The sequence below is a fragment of the Pelobates fuscus genome, chromosome 2, assembly GCF_036172605.1.
Source record: "Pelobates fuscus isolate aPelFus1 chromosome 2, aPelFus1.pri, whole genome shotgun sequence".
In the NCBI taxonomy this organism is placed as follows: Eukaryota; Metazoa; Chordata; class Amphibia; order Anura; family Pelobatidae; genus Pelobates; species Pelobates fuscus.
This window is the reverse complement of record NC_086318.1, coordinates 219,289,558-219,306,587: the sequence shown is the minus strand read 5'-3', so window position 1 is coordinate 219,306,587 and position 17,030 is coordinate 219,289,558. Positions and strand designations below refer to the sequence as shown.

General features: G+C 44.1%; 1 protein-coding gene across 1 annotated transcript in view; it reads right to left on the bottom strand.

Moving 5' to 3' along the window:
* The window catches only part of LOC134587070 (presenilin-2-like), a 57,374-nt gene extending 42,277 nt beyond the window's left edge, over positions 1–15,097 (bottom strand). The window contains exon 1 of the mRNA XM_063443187.1: positions 15,010–15,097. The gene's annotated coding sequence lies outside the window, so the exon portion shown is untranslated. The remainder of the gene's footprint in view (positions 1–15,009) is intronic.
* Between the last annotated feature and the right edge of the window lie 1,933 nt (positions 15,098–17,030).

Sequence of the window (17,030 nt, the reverse complement as noted above, 5' to 3'; positions counted from 1 at the left end):
GAAGATCATGTAAGAGGTGGAATTACACCACCATCAACAGAGATCTTAAACTCTTTGAGTACACTCTTATGAAACACTGCACATGTAGACAAGCACCATGACCACTTCAAATCAGTGGACATGGTGCTTAGAGCAGGGCTAGACAAATCCCAGGTGCCAGGTCGTCATGGCGACTAGGATTTTTGTCTTGGCGCCCGGGATTTGCTGGCCCATTCAACCCCCGCGGTTGGCTGCCTATGAGTGGAGGCGGGCAGTCGGCTCATAAAGAGCATGGGCGTGCGTGCAGGTGGTCGGCTGGCTCATAAAGAGCATGGGCGTGCATATGGGTGGTCAGCCGAGTGTATGTGTGTCAGTTTGTGTGTGTATGTATGTTAGTCAGTCAGCATGTGGGTTTGTCTATTAGTGTGTGTGTGTGTATGTGTGTCATTGAGTGTGTATCAGTGAGTGTTTGTGTGTGTATGTCTGTTAGTAAGTGTGTGTGTGTCTATCAGACAGTGCTTGTGTGTGTGTCTGTCAGTGAGTGTGTGAGTGTTAGTGAATGCGTGTGTGTATCTGTCAGTGAGTGCGTGTATTTAGGTGACCGGTCCCCCTTCAATCACATGGGAAAGAGATTTTTCATTACCTATTTCCCCCACGCTGTGCTGGTCTCACTGCAGCTGGCCATGACTCCATAACTGCGATCATCAATATTGATGATCTCAGCCAATCCAATGCTTTCCCATAGGAAAGCATTTGTAGACTAGTGCACATAAGTGGCAAAACACCATGCTACGCCAATCAGCAGCTCCTCATAGAGATGCATTGAATTAATACATCTCTAGGTGGAACGTTCAGTGCCGCTACGCAGAGCGTAGGTGCTGCGCATTTTCCGCACTGACCAAGGATGCACTCCAGAGGCCGTCTGAGTGACTGTAACTATAAGTGTTACTCCCAGGCCCGCCTCCAAATCCCACCCACAGGAATACACACACAAACACACACACTGATTCAAAAGGACACAGATACACACAAGTACTACTAACAGACATACACACATATAGGCATACATACTGACACACACATACTGAAACAGACATACACACATATACAGACACAAACACATACAGACACATACAGACATCCATGCATACAGACAGGGCCGGCCCAAGGCATTGTGCTGCCTGGGTCAAAGCATGGAATGCTGCCTCCCTCCAACAAAACCACGCTCACGTCCATTATGTTATGCAGTGTGTGTAGTGGATGCAGTGTGTGTACTGTGTGCAGTGAAAGCAGTGTGTGTGTATTGCATTGCATGTGTGTGTATAATGGATGCACAGTGTTTGTGTGTATAGTGGATACAGAGTGTGTGTATGGAAGTGGATGCAGTGTGTGGGTAGTGGATGCAGTGTGTATTTTTTATTTTAACTTACTCCCCTCTCCCTGCTTCTTACCTGTGGGCAGGGAGGTGGGATACATGATTCCATGGTGGTCCAGTGGAGCTGGAGGACAGTGAAGAGGGATCCCTGAGAGTGATCTTACATCCCCAGCAGCAGCAAGTACTCTTCTCTCATAAGCCACGAGAGCGTTACCACAAGTTGCCATGGCAACGCTCCACGCGGCATGCAATGGCAACCCCTCGTAACACTAGCTAGGCTTGCGAGAGAAGAATACCTGCTGCTGCTGTGGATTGTAAGATTACTCTCAGGGCTTCCTCTTCACTATACACACCAGCAGGGCCCGGAACAGCACATATATATAGCGATACATGCTATATACATGTGCAAATAGGCAGCCCGAGCCCTGCTCCAGATTTCTTGAAGGTACAGGGATTGCAAAATGCTGAGCCACTGCCCCACTGGGGCCAATTGACAGGCCGGCCCTGCATACAGACATACATTCATACAGACAAAAATACATACACACATACTGACATACATACAGGCATACAGTGAGGGGAAAAAAGTATTTGAGTCACTCCTTTGTTGTCTTGGCTGTGTGTTTTGGGTCATTGTCCTGCTGGAATACCCATCCACGACCCATTTTCAATGCCCTGGCTAAGAGAAGGAGGTTCTCACCCAAGATTTGATGGAACATGGCCCCGTCCATCGTACCTTTGATGCGGTGCAGTTGTCCCACACTGCATTATATAAACACAGTACACAAACACATACACACGCTCTGCATTCATTATATACACACACTGCATTCACTAAACACACACTGCACAAACACACACTCTGCATTCAGTATATACACACACAAACACACTGCATTCACTTTACACACACCACATACTGCACTCACTTTACACACCACACACCACACACTCTGCATTCATTATATACACACTACACTCACTGCATTCATTATATACACGCTACACAAATACACACTGCATCCACTACACACACATTACACAAAACACACACAGCTCCCCTGTCTAAACACATTGCATCCACTACATGTGGCATGTATATTTTGTGCATTTACATTTAGAAATAGTTTATTTTTTCAAAATGGTAAATGTACAGAATATCGGTAAATTATCGGCTATCAGCCTGAAAGTTCACAGATTATCGGCATCGGTTTCAGCTCTAAAAAATCAATATCGGTCGATCCCTACATACTGACATATATACATACTGACATGCAAACATACACACACACAGCTCATTTTTCAGCCACCCTCCTGTTTCTAAATCTTTGCAGGAAGGTGGTTGGGGCTGATGGAAGTCGGCTTTCTCTCCTCCCTCCCTCGCGGGGTGAGCTGGGAGGAAGCTACCGGCCGTCAGCTGCATTTTCTTTTTTAAAGGGGCCCGGTCGCGCTATTACACAGCTGCAGCGCTGACCGGGCCCCTGAAGATATAGGGCCTATCGGGTGGTCCTAAATGGTTGGGCCACCTGCTGGGCCCCATCAGCATGCAGGCGCCCGGTGCAGCTGCACTGGCGGCAGTTCCGCCGCTACACGTGGGGTCCGAGCAGTCATGGTTGTCAACCCCTGGTGGCGACCCTGGCTGTATGTGTGTGAAGAATGCAGTGTGTGTGTGAGAAGGGTGCTGTGCGTGTGTGAAGGGTGCTGTGCGTGTGTGAAGGGTGCTGTGCGTGTGTGAAGGGTGCTGTGCGTGTGTGAAGGGGGCAGTGCATATGAGGTGGTGAAGAGTGTGAGGGGGCAGTCTGTGTGTGTGTGTGTGTGTGTGTGTATGTGAGGGGTGTAGTGTGTGTTTGTGTTTGTGTGTAAAGGGTGCATAGGGTCTATGCTGTGTGTAGGTGGGTGAGATGTGAAAATCTACCATAATGTCTACAACTCCCTCCTTCTTACCTTTTTTTAACAATGGGGGCCATAATGCTGCAAACCCTGGTGGTCCAGTGATGGCATGTTCACTTTAGCCTGCAGTTTCTCCTGCAAGCACAGCACTGTATTGGAGCGTTGCCATGGTAACGTGCAGCAAAGCTCTGACCAGCCTGCTCACTGGAGGAACACAGAGCCTCCCAGGCTCTTCCCTCCCTTTGCTGGAACTAAGTGCCAGTGGGCAGGTGAGGGAGATCTTTGATCTCCTCACCAGCCCAAGAGGGCTTACAGCAAGGCTGGCTCTGCATGGGCCGGCAGGGGAGATGAAAGGATCTCCCCTGCTGGCCTTGGTCCATGTCTATCGAGGCCCACTGCGCGCTTTCTGCAGAACCCACAGCTAGTGGGCGGTAGGGACCAGGTTAACTGCCCCTGCTTTAGATAGTGAGGCACTAGACTAGACCAACCCTGGAATTTGACTACTCCTCTTTCTCAGTAAAACCTACACACCAATTTATTGAATTGCATTTTGCCCACTTAATCCCAAATACACAACAGCTAGTGAGATGTGACTCCCTGTATAGCTTGGAGGAAAGACGAGACAGGGGGGATATGATAGAAACATTTAAATACATAAAGGGAATCAACACAGTAAAGGAGGAGACTATATTTAAAAGAAGAAAAACTACCACAACAAGAGGACATAGTCTTAAATTAGAGGGACAAAGGTTTAAAAATAATATCAGGAAGTATTACTTTACTGAGAGGGTAGTGGATGCATGGAATAGCCTTCCAGCTGAAGTGGTAGAGGTTAACACAGTAAAGGAGTTTAAGCATGCGTGGGATAGGCATAAGGCTATCCTAACTATAAGATAAGGCCAGGGACTAATGAAAGTACCGTATATACTCGAGTATAAGCCGACCCGAATATAAGCCGAGGCCCCTAATTTTTCCCCAAAAAACTGGGAAAACTTATTGACTCGAGTATAAGACTAGGGTGGGAAATGCAGCAGCTACTGGTAAATTTCTAAATAAAATTAGATCCTAAAAAAAATATATTAATTGAATATTTATTTACAGTGTGTGTATAATGAATGCAGTGTGTGCGTATGAGTGCAGCGTGTGTGTGTATGAGTGCAGCGTGTGTGTATGAGTGCAGTGTGTGTATGAGTGCAGCGTGTGTGTGTATGAGTGCAGCGTGTGTATGAGTGCAGCGTGTGTATGAGTGCAGTGTGTGTGTGTATGAATGCAGTGTGTGTGTGTATGAATGCAGTGTGTGTGTGTATGAATGCAGTGTGTGTGAGTGCAGTGTGTGTGTATGAGTGCAGTGTGTGTGTGTATGAGTGCAGTGTGTGTGTGTATGAGTGCAGTGTGTGTATGAATGCAGTGTATGAATGCAGTGTGTGCAGGGCCGGTGCAAGGATATTTGCCCCCCCATATGTCCTGACCTCCCCTCCTCCTCCCTCAGTGGTCCTTACCTCCCCACCCCCGTGTTCCTTCACCCCCCTCCCCCAGTGGTCCTGACTCACCCCTCCCCTAGTGGTCCTTAAGCTCCCCTCCCCTAGTGGTCCTTACTTCCCCCTCCCCTCCCCTAGTGGTCCTTATCCCCCCCCCCTCCCATAGTGGTCCTTATCCCCCCCTCCCTCCCATAGTGGTCCTTATCCCCCCCCTCCCTCCCTCCCTCCCATAGTGGTCCTTATCCCCCCCTCCCTCCCATAGTGTTCCTTTTCTCCCCCCCCTCCCTCCCATAGTGGTCCTTATCCCACCCCCTCCCTCCGATAGTGGTCCTTATCCCCCCCTCCCTTCCATAGTGGTCCTTATCCCCCCCCCCTCCCTCCCATAGTGGTCCTTATCCCCCCCTCCCTCCCATAGTGGTCCTTATCCCCCCCCTCCCTCCCATAGTGGTCCTTATACCCCCCCCCCCTCCCACAGTGGTCCTTATACCCCCTTTTTTATTATTATTATTATTATTATTATTATTTTTTATTATTATTTCTTATTTTATTTATATTTTTATTTATTTTTCGTCCCCCCTCCCTGCTTGATACATGGCAGGGAGGGGGGCTCTCCTTCCCTGGTGGTCCAGTGGCAGTTCAGTGGGGGGGAGAGGGGGGCTGGCAGAGCTGTAACTTACCTGTTCTGCAGCTCCTGTCAGCTCTCTCCTCCTCTGCGCCGTCCGTGCAGCTCCTTCTATCAGCTCACACTGTAAGTCTCGCGAGAGCCGAGAGCCGCGAGATTTACACTGGGAGCTGACCGAGGTGCTGAACGGACGGCGCGGAGGAGGATAGAGCTGACAGGAGCTGCAGAACAGGTAAGTTACAGCTCTGCCAGCCCCCCTCTCCCCCAGTCTGTATTATGGCAATGCAAATTGCCATAATACAGACCTTGACTCGAGTATAAGCCGAGTTGGGGTTTTTCAGCCCATTTTTTGGGCTGAAAAACCCCAACTCGGCTTATACTCGAGTATATACGGTATTTAGAAAACTGGGCAGACTAGATGGGCCGAATGGTTCTTATCTGCCGTCACATTCTATGTTTCTATGTTCAATAAACCTAACAATATTCAATAATCAGAGGCACAGTTTTATGATGTTCAGCAAACAGTGGAACATCTTACAATGTCTGAAAACTGTATCACATCCTTACCATATGCAGCATCAATTTTACAGCCATCAGTGGCACAACCTAGGAATATTCAGCCTCCAATGGTACAGCTTACAATATTCAGTCATTAGTGTTACCATATTTGCCAAACAATAGCACAGACAATTCTGCAAACAATAGCTCAAGCCTTACTTATTCAGCTGTCAGTGACACAGCCTGTATGACTCACCAAACAGTGGCACAGCTCATGATGTACCATCTTACAATATTCATAAATTATTGAAGTGTAACAATACTCAGCAATTAGTGGCACTTGCAAAATTCAGCCATCAGGGGCAAAGTTTTACAACATTAAGGAAACAGTAACACAGCTTTACAATGTTTAGCAAAAGATGGCACAGCTTACAATACAGACCTCTTATAAAATAATCAACATTCAGAGGCATAACATTGGCAAAGGTTAAAGGGACACTATTCACTTAAACAACTTCAGCTGAATGAAGCAGTTTTAGTGTATAGATCATGCCTCTCAGGTTTTACTGCTCAATTTACTGCCATTTAGGAGTTAAATCATTTTGTTTCTGTTTATGCAGCCCTTGACACACCTCTCCTGGCTATGATTGACACAGCATGTGTGAAAGAAATCTTGTTTCCTTTTCAATCAGATGTAATTTACCTTAAACAATTGTATCTCTTGCTCTGTAAATTGAACTTTGAAATCACATACAGGAGGCTCTTGCAGGGTCTAGCAAGCTATTGACATAGCAGGGGATATGAAAATCTACATTAAACAGAACTTGCAATAAAGGAAGGATGAACTTTAGATGATTCTTTACAGGAAGTGTTTAGGAAGGCTGTGCAAGTCACATGCAGGGAGGTGTGACTAGGGTTCGCAAACAAAGTGATTTAACTCCTAAATGGCAGAGAATTTAGCAGGGAGGCTGCAGGTATGTTCTATACACCAAGACTGCTTCATTAAGCTAAAGTTGTTTTGGTGACTATAGTGTCCCTTTAAAATAGGAAGTGCGCTATTTCGAAGGGAACTTGACAGGCAGAAAGGATTTTAACAATCAGTCTTCCAAAGTACTGTAGACTAATTGAGTTTATTTTGGATAAGAAGTTGCCATATATGGGGCTGAAGCAGCATCTTTTTATTTCAAAGCATGATTTGTGACTGGGCCTTACAGGGAATAAAAATAAGCTCTGCATTTAATTAAAAGCAGGCCATTTTCAATACATTGATTTCTTTATTTTATACAATAAGTAATTTAAAGTTCAAAGTATAATTTTGTTGTCAAACTTGTAAATCTTTGGTACATAGTTATTTTATTCTTCTATGGTACCACTTGCAGACCTTTATGTATAAACACAAAGACTGACTCACACACACAGATATACAACTCATACACATGTTAAGAAAACTGGATCAACTGAAGATTATGTTCCCCATACATAGTTGAAATAAATTAGAATGCATATTTAAAAATGAAAGATTTATTGAATGAAACAATAAAAAGAAAGTTAGATTCACAAAACAAGAAACTGCTCTGCAATATGTAGAAGCAGAGTGTTGAATGTGTCTTTGCTGAATCAATCTCTCAACAGGAATTCTGCAAGATATATATAAAATCACAAAGAACACCCCTTTTTGGCTTGATACAAACCTTACATTTACTCCAGTAAGACTATATATTTTGTATGTGAGCCAGTGGTGTATCCTGGTTTTGTGCTGCCCTTGGCATGACAAAACTGAGGCACCGCTCCCCCCCACCTTCTAAATACACATACACACTCACTTGACCGACACATATACACTCAGTGTCAGACACACACATTTACTGACAGACACACATACACTAGCAAACAGACATCATACACACTCACTAATAGACACGCATACACACTCACTAACAGACACGCACACACTCTCACTAACAGACATGCACACACTCTCACTAACAGACATGCACACACTCTCACTAACAGACATGCACACACTCTCACTAACAGACATGCACACACTCTCACTAACAGACATGCACACACTCTCACTAACAGACATGCACACACTCTCACTAACAGACATGCACACACTCTCACTAACAGACATGCACACACTCTCACTAACAGACATGCACACACTCTCATTAACAGACATGCACACACTCTCACTAACAGACATGCACACACTCTCACTAACAGACATGCACACACACTAACACACTCTAACAGACACACACACACTTACTAACAGACATGCACAAACACTAACAGAAGCACACTCACTGACAGACATGCATACACACTCAGTAACAGACACACACTAACACACTCTGTAACAGACACACACACACTAACATACTCACTAACAGACACACACCAACACACTCACTAACAGACAAGCATACACACTAACACACTCACTAACAGACACACACGCATACACACTAAATAACAGACACGCATACACACTCACTAAAAGACACGCATACACACTAACACACAAACACATTGTAACATACTCACTAACAGACACACACACATAGTAACACACTCCCTAACAGACACACACATAGTAACACACTCCCTAACAGACACACACACTAACAGACACACACACACTCACTAACAGACACAAACTCACATTTAAAAAAAAAAAATCAATCCGCTAGCCTCCCTACCTTTGGAAGTGCTGCGGTGGATTCTCGCTTTCCCTGGGGTCCAGTGGGGCTGCTAGGCGGTCGGCCGGTCACTGCAGTCCGCGAGGGAGCACTGATCCTCCTGTTCCGCGTAGTGATGCCGGGGCCAGAGTGATGTCATATTCCGGCTCCGGCATCAATGCGGTGTGCGGGAGGGAGCTGAACAGGAGGATCCCTCACCGCCAGCCCGGAAAGTGCCGCCACTGCCAAACTCAGGGAGTCCTGAGGTGGCCAGCCGGCCAGCTCCTGGGCCTCCTAGGACAAGAGGCTGGCAAGGCATTTGCCAGGGCGATTGGGAGCGGCTTTTCTTGCTGCCCCCAAGAAAGTGCCGCCCAAGCTAAATGCCTTGTCAGCCTCGCGGTAAATACCCTGGTGTGAGCCCCAATTGCAGAAACTAAACGAAAATATGGGCTGGTTGTGGCGGGACCGCTGCCTAACTGTGACTTGCCCTTTTTCTACGTGTGGATGTGCCCTCCTGGAATACGTGCTCCCCCTTTGTAATTTTCCCCTTAAATCCTGCAAAATACCTTTTAACCACACCGGGGCGCTCCAGCGCACGGAGTCCCATGCGCCGGACCACCCTGATACACCATTTAGAAAGTTTAGTTAGAATGTTAGCGTGGTGTGAAAATGCAGACCGCAAGGGAACAAGCGGCGCGTGCTTCCCCTGGGTGGCCGCCGGTTTGTATCACCAACCGCCCACCAGGGGGAGCATTAGGGGAACACCCGGATCGCGGATCGGCCTGCGCGCACTGTCTTCAATCCCCGAGTCGAGGATCGCCCTACCTGCTCCTAACGGAGCTATGATCACTCTTTACACCCAAACCTGGGAGCTATGAGGCTAGGCTCGTAGCTGCCCAGGCGAACACTCTCTCCGGCGGATCGGACACCTGAGTGGGGGTATCCAACGGAGAGAGGGACGTGCGCCAGTAGGGAATCTCTGGAGCTATGAGTCGGTCTCACAGCTGCCGGCCCCCCCGGTTGCGTGGAAGTCCATGCTGACCAACGGGAGAAGGAGCGCCCATTCAAACTGGGTTTACGCTCAGCATCACAATTTTTAACTATGTTTAAAAAAGAAAATGGCTTTTATTATTGTGGGACTTGTAGAGGCTGCACTCTAAGAAAGTCTAAAAATACAAATGTTAGTAAATTTTATTCATTTAATAACAAAAAGGAGTTTGACATAAAATCGTTCCTAACCTGTAATTCTAGAAATGTAATCTATATGAACACGTGCCCCTGTGGGTATCAATATATTGGGAGAACATCCAGACCACTTACAATTAGAATTAGGGAACATATATAGAATATAAATAGAAAATATACCCTACACAGTGTGTCTAAACATTTTTTAGAAGCTCATGGAGGCAATACAGATGGTATTGAATTTATGGGGATAGAGGCTGTTAAAGTACATTGGAGGGGACATAGAGAACCTCCTTAACAAAACTGAAATGAAATGGATTTTTAACATGGAAACTTTGTCTCCATATGGTCTAAATGTAGACTCTGAAGTAAACTCATATATATAAAAATATTTATTAATTGTATAATGCAGCAATTTTATGTGAGCTTTTATTCATATAACTATCATTTTATGAATTAAACAGTTTTTTAAGTTATTTTATAAACATAGTAAAAGGATTTATAAGAATTTAAATGTCTATATAAGTTGTAGAGCTATTTCCCCCTAATCTAATGATATATTTTTTCCTTCCCCTCTGCTTTTCACTTTTTAGAAGGTTTTATACTAAATGTTTTTATTCCTTCGTGTTGAAATAAATGTAACTGTTAAGGACTGGCAAACAAGACATTGTAAAGCCTTTTTAAAAATGTCGCCGACAATATTTCCGGTATACAGCGCCGGAATGACGTCATGACGTGCGAGACACGTCGGACGCTTTTAGATGACGAAAGCGGAAGAAAACGAATACGAACGCCGCGAAAAAGGGCGCCAATCTTTTCAAAGCATGTAAGGAGACATCGGAGATGAACACACAGCACCACTTGAGAAAGGCTTTCCTGCCGAAACGCGTCGTGGTATTTCTTATGGACAATTTTTATCTTGCATTTACATTTTATATATTTGAGTTTATATCAAATAAATAATTTTATTTTGATTTTGCATCCTGGAATAATTGATACAACACATCCAGGGACAACTCATCTATATTATCTACAGCAATACAAGACGTCCAACTTAAAGATTTTTCATCTCCTATACAAGTTCATAGTCTGAGTCAGCTTTTATAAGTGACTCAGAACCATGTGAGTGTTACCTTTTAATCAAGGTCATTTATTTATCCAAGACAATATTACCCTATGTCTCTTCTCTTTTATGTTTTATTGTTTTAGATACATATCAAGGACAGTACTGGTAAAAAGATAAAATTGCATGTATTGAGTACTCTCACCAATTCTACTTTTTTGTGCACTTTATTTTGTGTGGTTGAGTGATTCACACTAGGTGATAGTAGCACCAAATTTTACTGTTTTTCCCATACTTTTAACTTTTATCTGATTGGCGCGAAGTTTGAATTCGCCGGACTAAACCAAGCAACTCCCTGGAACTAATTTCGGGGATGTACAGAGCCTTGAGACCCAGACTTTGGATGCTGATATCTCGGGCTCTGTACATCCGATCGCCCCACTTTTTGCAGGGATCCCAGGTGGGACCCGGGGCTATTTATCGATATACGTTTTAACCCTGTATCCGCTTTTCGTCCCGGGGTGCCGAGCCCCAAAGTCCCCCTGCCCCCCCGTATGTAATGTGTGTCCCTGTGTCCTGTTAGTATCTCCCAGAGCGGGAGATGGTTATCTGTCATCCAGCCCCCTCCTGCCTGGGATTGTGTTGTGTTGGATGGAGACCCCCTGCTAGGGTCTGTGCATAAAAAATGGTGTGCCCAAATAAAGATTGTCAAAAGTTGTACCCTGGAACTGTGTGCCGTCCAGTTACTGGGTGAAATGGGTCTGACCTATTATTAAGAAAGGGGATAACCAGCCGGGTTACCCAGGTCCCGCTACAGTGGGCTTGACAAATTTGTTTGGAATCTAGGAGCCAGATAAAAAAGTTAGGAGTCAGCTAAAAAAAAGTTAGTAGCCAGTTTTTTTTCCAATTAGCAAAGTTGAATTTACAAAAGAAATATGCATTTGTTAAAGGGACACTGTGGTCAACAGAACCACTACAAATTAATGTAGTTGTTCTTGTACCTATAGCCTGTTCCTGTAGTCTTTTCAGTGTAAACGCTACATTTTCAGAGAAAAGACAGTGTTTATATTGTAGTACCGTATATACTGGAGTATAAGCCGAGGCCCCTAATTTTACCACAAAAAGCTGGGAAAACGTATTGACTCGAGTATAAGCCTAGGGTGGGAAATGCAGCAGCTACTGGTAAATTTCTAAATAAAATTCGATCCCAAAAATATTACATTAATTTAATATTTATTTACAGTGTGTGTATATAATGAATGCAGAGTGTGTGTGTTATTGTGTGTTATGTGTGTATATAATGAATGCAGAGTGTGTGTCTTTGTGTGTAGTGCGTGTGTATATAATGAATGTAGAATGTGTGTGTTTGTGTGAATGCAGTGTGTGTGTATATAATGAATGCAGTGTGTGTATCTAATGCAGAGTGTGTGTTTGTGTGAATGCAGTGTGTGTATATAATGCAGTGTGTGTGTGTGTGAATGCAGTGTGTGTATATAAGGCAGAATGTGTGAATGCAGAGTGTGTGTATATAATGCAGAGTGTGTGTGTGTATGATGCAGAGTGTGTAAACTGGTAGGGGGAAGGCATTTTTTATTTTAATATTTTATTATTTTAATATTGTTAATATTTTAATATTTGTATTTGTCCCCCCTCCCTGCTTGTTGCCTGGCCAGGGAGGGGGGCTATCTCAATCCCTGGTGGTCTAGTGGCATGGGCTGTGCAGGAGGGGGGCCGGGAGCAAGCTGTTACCTGTGCAGCAGCTCAGTTCACCTCCGTTCCGTTCAGCTCAGCTCAGCTCCGCTCCGCTTCCTGTGTAAATTTCGCGCTCCGCGCGGCACGCAAACCACATCATTTACACAGGGAACTGAACGGAACGGAGGTGAAGCACAGGTAAGTAACAGCTTGCTCCCGGCCCCCAACAGTAATGAGCCCGGCAGGCCTGGTCTGTATTATGGCAATGTAAGTTGCCATAATACAGACCTTGACTCGAGTATAAGCCGAGGGGGGCTTTTTCAGCACAAAAAATGTGCCGAAAAACTCGGCTTGTACTCAAATATACGGTAAGTCCTCTAGTGACAGTCACTCAGACGGCCACTAGGGAGTCCTGTGTGCAGCACCTATGTTCAGCTTCTCCATGGAGGCGCTGAATTTTACCCATAGAGATCATGCGCAATATCCTCCCAATGCTTTCCTTTAGCTAAGCATAGGCTAAGCTGAGATCATAATGATTAATGATCTCAGCTATGGATGTGAGTAAAAAACACCTCTTATGTGATCGGAGGGGGGCCCTAAACAGACACACACTCTCTGACGGACACACACAGAAAGACTCTCTGACACACACGTGCGCACACACTAAGAGAGACATAAAAACACACACCAACAGAGGCATACACACAAATTTAAGCCTTAGACTAAGTCCTCTTTCTTCCAGGCTAAACACATCACCTGGTTACCTATGTATACTCCTGTTTGTGAATAGATTTCCAGACAATGTATTGGCCACGGATATATTTGTATAATGTTATCTAATCCCCTCTGAGGCTACAGTTTTCTAAACTAAAGAGGTTTAAATTTCTTAATCTTTCTTTAAAGATAATGTTCCATTCCTTTTATTAATTTTGTAGTCAACAATCACGTTGGGTTAGTATAAAATTAGACACTACATACTTCAGGATAAAAGTTATAAACGCCAACTACAGAGCATTCGGATATTCTAGTCCATTGGTAGGCAACCTACGGCACTAGTGCCATGCACGGCACTAGAGCCATGCACGGCACTAGTGCCATGCACGGCACTCAAGGTGTCTTTGCACGGCACTCAAGGCTGCTAGAGCCAAACAGGCTCTGGCCTATCAGGAGTCCCAGTGAAACGTCAGATACCTGCTAATACAAAAAGGTGGTGAAGGACAATCCTCAATTTATGCATTGCAGCACATAGAGTAAGTGATCTCAGATCACTTCCTCCCAGCACTTGTGAATGGGAATCCACACTGTAGTATAGCAGCCTGCAGCTGCTGTTGCAGCTCCTGTCCTCGACCTGTACCTGGCCAGCCTGGTCCCCACTGGAACCCTTGGAAGCCACACACACTGCTAAATATACACAGAAATGCACAATAACCCTCCCCTCATACAAATAATACAAACAGCCTACAAACATACACACAATCCGCAGAAACTTAACCTGCTAACAATCCACATACATGCACACAACCCCACATGCAGTCTCTCACATGCAATACCCCAAACAGCCCCCACACATACACACACTACCAAAGACACAACGTGACATATCCATCCACACACACAATTTCACAAGCAGCCCCCATTCATATGTATCATACACGATACAACACACTACTCCTGAACATACACAATATAATAGCTCATATACGCACAAATATTCACGAATACAAAGCAATTACCGTATAAATAACACAAGCAGAATACGGCAACATACACACCTCAATTTAAAAAAATAGGACCGGCACGCTACGGGACATCACAATCCTATATCGGCACAGTGCTGCTAAAAGGTTGCCTACCCCTGTATCTAGTCAGTTGTGAAGCTTGTTTTTCAGAGGTTTCCAAACACCAGAAGTAAGTAATGTGTAGCCACTTTATCATGCATAGCCGGAGAGAGACATAGACACACAAAGCCTAAGACTTGCATAACACACATAGCCTGAGATGGGCATATATACACAAGCCCCAAGACTGACATAAACACGCTCAGCATCTGTCAGATTTTTAAACACACAGCCTGAAACAGGCATATACACTCTGCCTGAGACAAGCCATATACACTTTTTATATATACACTTACAGCACTATACACACACAACTTGAGACAAGCCTATATACAAGCAGCCTGAGGTAAGTCAGACATTTATACACATCAAGACCAACACAAACACACACATCCTGGAACATACATCTGCATACAAAGCTTAAGACAGATATACACATACAGACTGAGGCAGACAAGTACACACACAGTAAGCATCCACAGCCTAAAAGTGTATATACACATACAGCCTGAGATAGATATACAAGCACACAACTAGAGACAAGCATTTACACACAATCTGAAACTGGCAAACAGACACACCCAGCCTGTGAAAGGCATACACACAGGAATATATACAAAGCATGTGCACGTGTGCACACAAAATGACAGAGTAAAAGACATTGCCAAGAGTGAACTACACAGGGAGGACAGGAGTGTATACCTTTTGTATTGATAGCGGCTACTTCCCATCCAGCTAAAGGCCCTGTGATGTCACTGCAGTCAGGTGACAGGAGATATCACGTGATGCCGATTGCTACAGGAAATAGAAGGCGAGAGACTCACATCAATAGGAATGTGCATACGGCTGGGTGTCAGTCTTTCTGCCAGCAAAGAACAAAGTGAACATGTGTCTGCCCTCACAAACTGTACACTGATCTCCTGGGGGTGAAAATGTGCCAATAAATGACCACAAATGTACCTTCAGAGTTTCTGGACTGCAATCAAAGTGATAATACAAGTTAAAGCAGAATGCTTTAATTTGTATCTGGATGTGATAATACTTTATCCCCTCTTCAGTAAAAGCTATTACATCATTTATTGGGTTAAATAAAGGAGCAGAAATGAGTAATAACGTACCTACACACTACATTTCCATGTTGTGGGGGTACTGTCACCCCATGAATCTTCATGCATTTTCTTGTAAACTGGAGTATTTAAATTAAGTACAGGCACAACAGGTGTTACTCTAGTTTACATGTGCATGTAAAAAAAAATTATAATAAAACTTTTCAATTGTGCAAATATCAATGCAATGTTTTGTGGACTTCCTTTTGAGGATATACTTAAAAACGAGAGAAATCTCAATGTATCTTTCCTGGTAAAATATTTTATAAATAAATAATAAAGGAACACTGTAGTCATTGTATCAGTTTCATCTTATTAAACTGATTATAGTGTCTGGAATTCCTTGGTACCGTTATTTCATTCAGCATTAAACAGTTAATGTTTTAATGCTAAATGACAGTCCCTGGCATCCCATCTCCTTTGTGTGCCTTCGGCTAATGAGAAAGTATTAGCTTGAGCAGTAATGAGCGGCTGTGATTGGCTGAGACTGTCAGCTGACTCTTTTAGCCTATCAGAGTTCCAACTGACGGTATGAATGGGCATGACAGCAAGGAATCTCTGCCTTAGCCACACATCTAGAAGGGGACGGACTGTGGGTAGTCAAGGACCCTTATTTAGTGTTAAACTGCTCTAAAATCGTTTAACACTGAATAGACTCCTGGTACCGTAACTACTACACTGGGCTTTAGAGGTTATGATATTTGGAGTGTTCCTGCTAGTGCATTTTAAGGAATTGAGATGTGCATTTTTATATTGTGCATGTGCCTAAAGGAGTTTTAAAATAAGCATTTTAATTATCTTTGTAGAATTTAGCTGGTGTGTGAAAACACTAACTCGCTATAAGACAGCAATGGGTTTAGCATTCAGATAGAAACTGGTTGATGTTTTAAGATTTTAGTCTTTTGACTTTTAGCTCCCTAGTAACTACTATGGCTGCAGCATTATGAGTATGGACCGGTGATGCAAAAATCTAACACGGACAGAGAAGTTTTCACTTTTTCTTCCCCTATCATAGAAATACCATATAAGTATAGCAGTATGGAAATATCAGTTTGACAAAGTACTTTGTTTAGGGAACATGGGTTTATGCTGGTCCAAGAATATGAATTTATGCTGGTCCAAGATACACTAACCCACCACAAGCCACCCCCACAGCTAGCATGTCCTAAATTTCTTAGAACATTAAAGGAAACTGCCTTTAATGTAATTTACTTTGCACACTGTTAATATATATACTGTATTTTCCTTTGCTGCTCCAAGTCTTTCCTCATTCCTCATATTTCTGCTCTACACACTTATGTCCGATTCCTCGTATCACTTTCAACCACTTGTGTCCCTCTTCTCATGTCCCACCTTCTCCCTTGTGTCTATATCCCCATTCAACAGCAGAACTAACATAGGTGTGTCTGCATCAAGGACGGGACTTTTAACAGATCAGTAGTTTGGCCACAGTGCGGAGAGGAGAGAGAAACGAGAAGAGGAGGGAGGAGTGTAGACAGAGAGCCAGCTTCAGACTTCCATTAGCCTGGCCAACAGCTGCTGCAGCCAGCTCTCACTGGACTTCAGGGAAGTCACCCTCCTGCGCCCAAAATTTATGGAAATGAGTGTTGTTAAAAT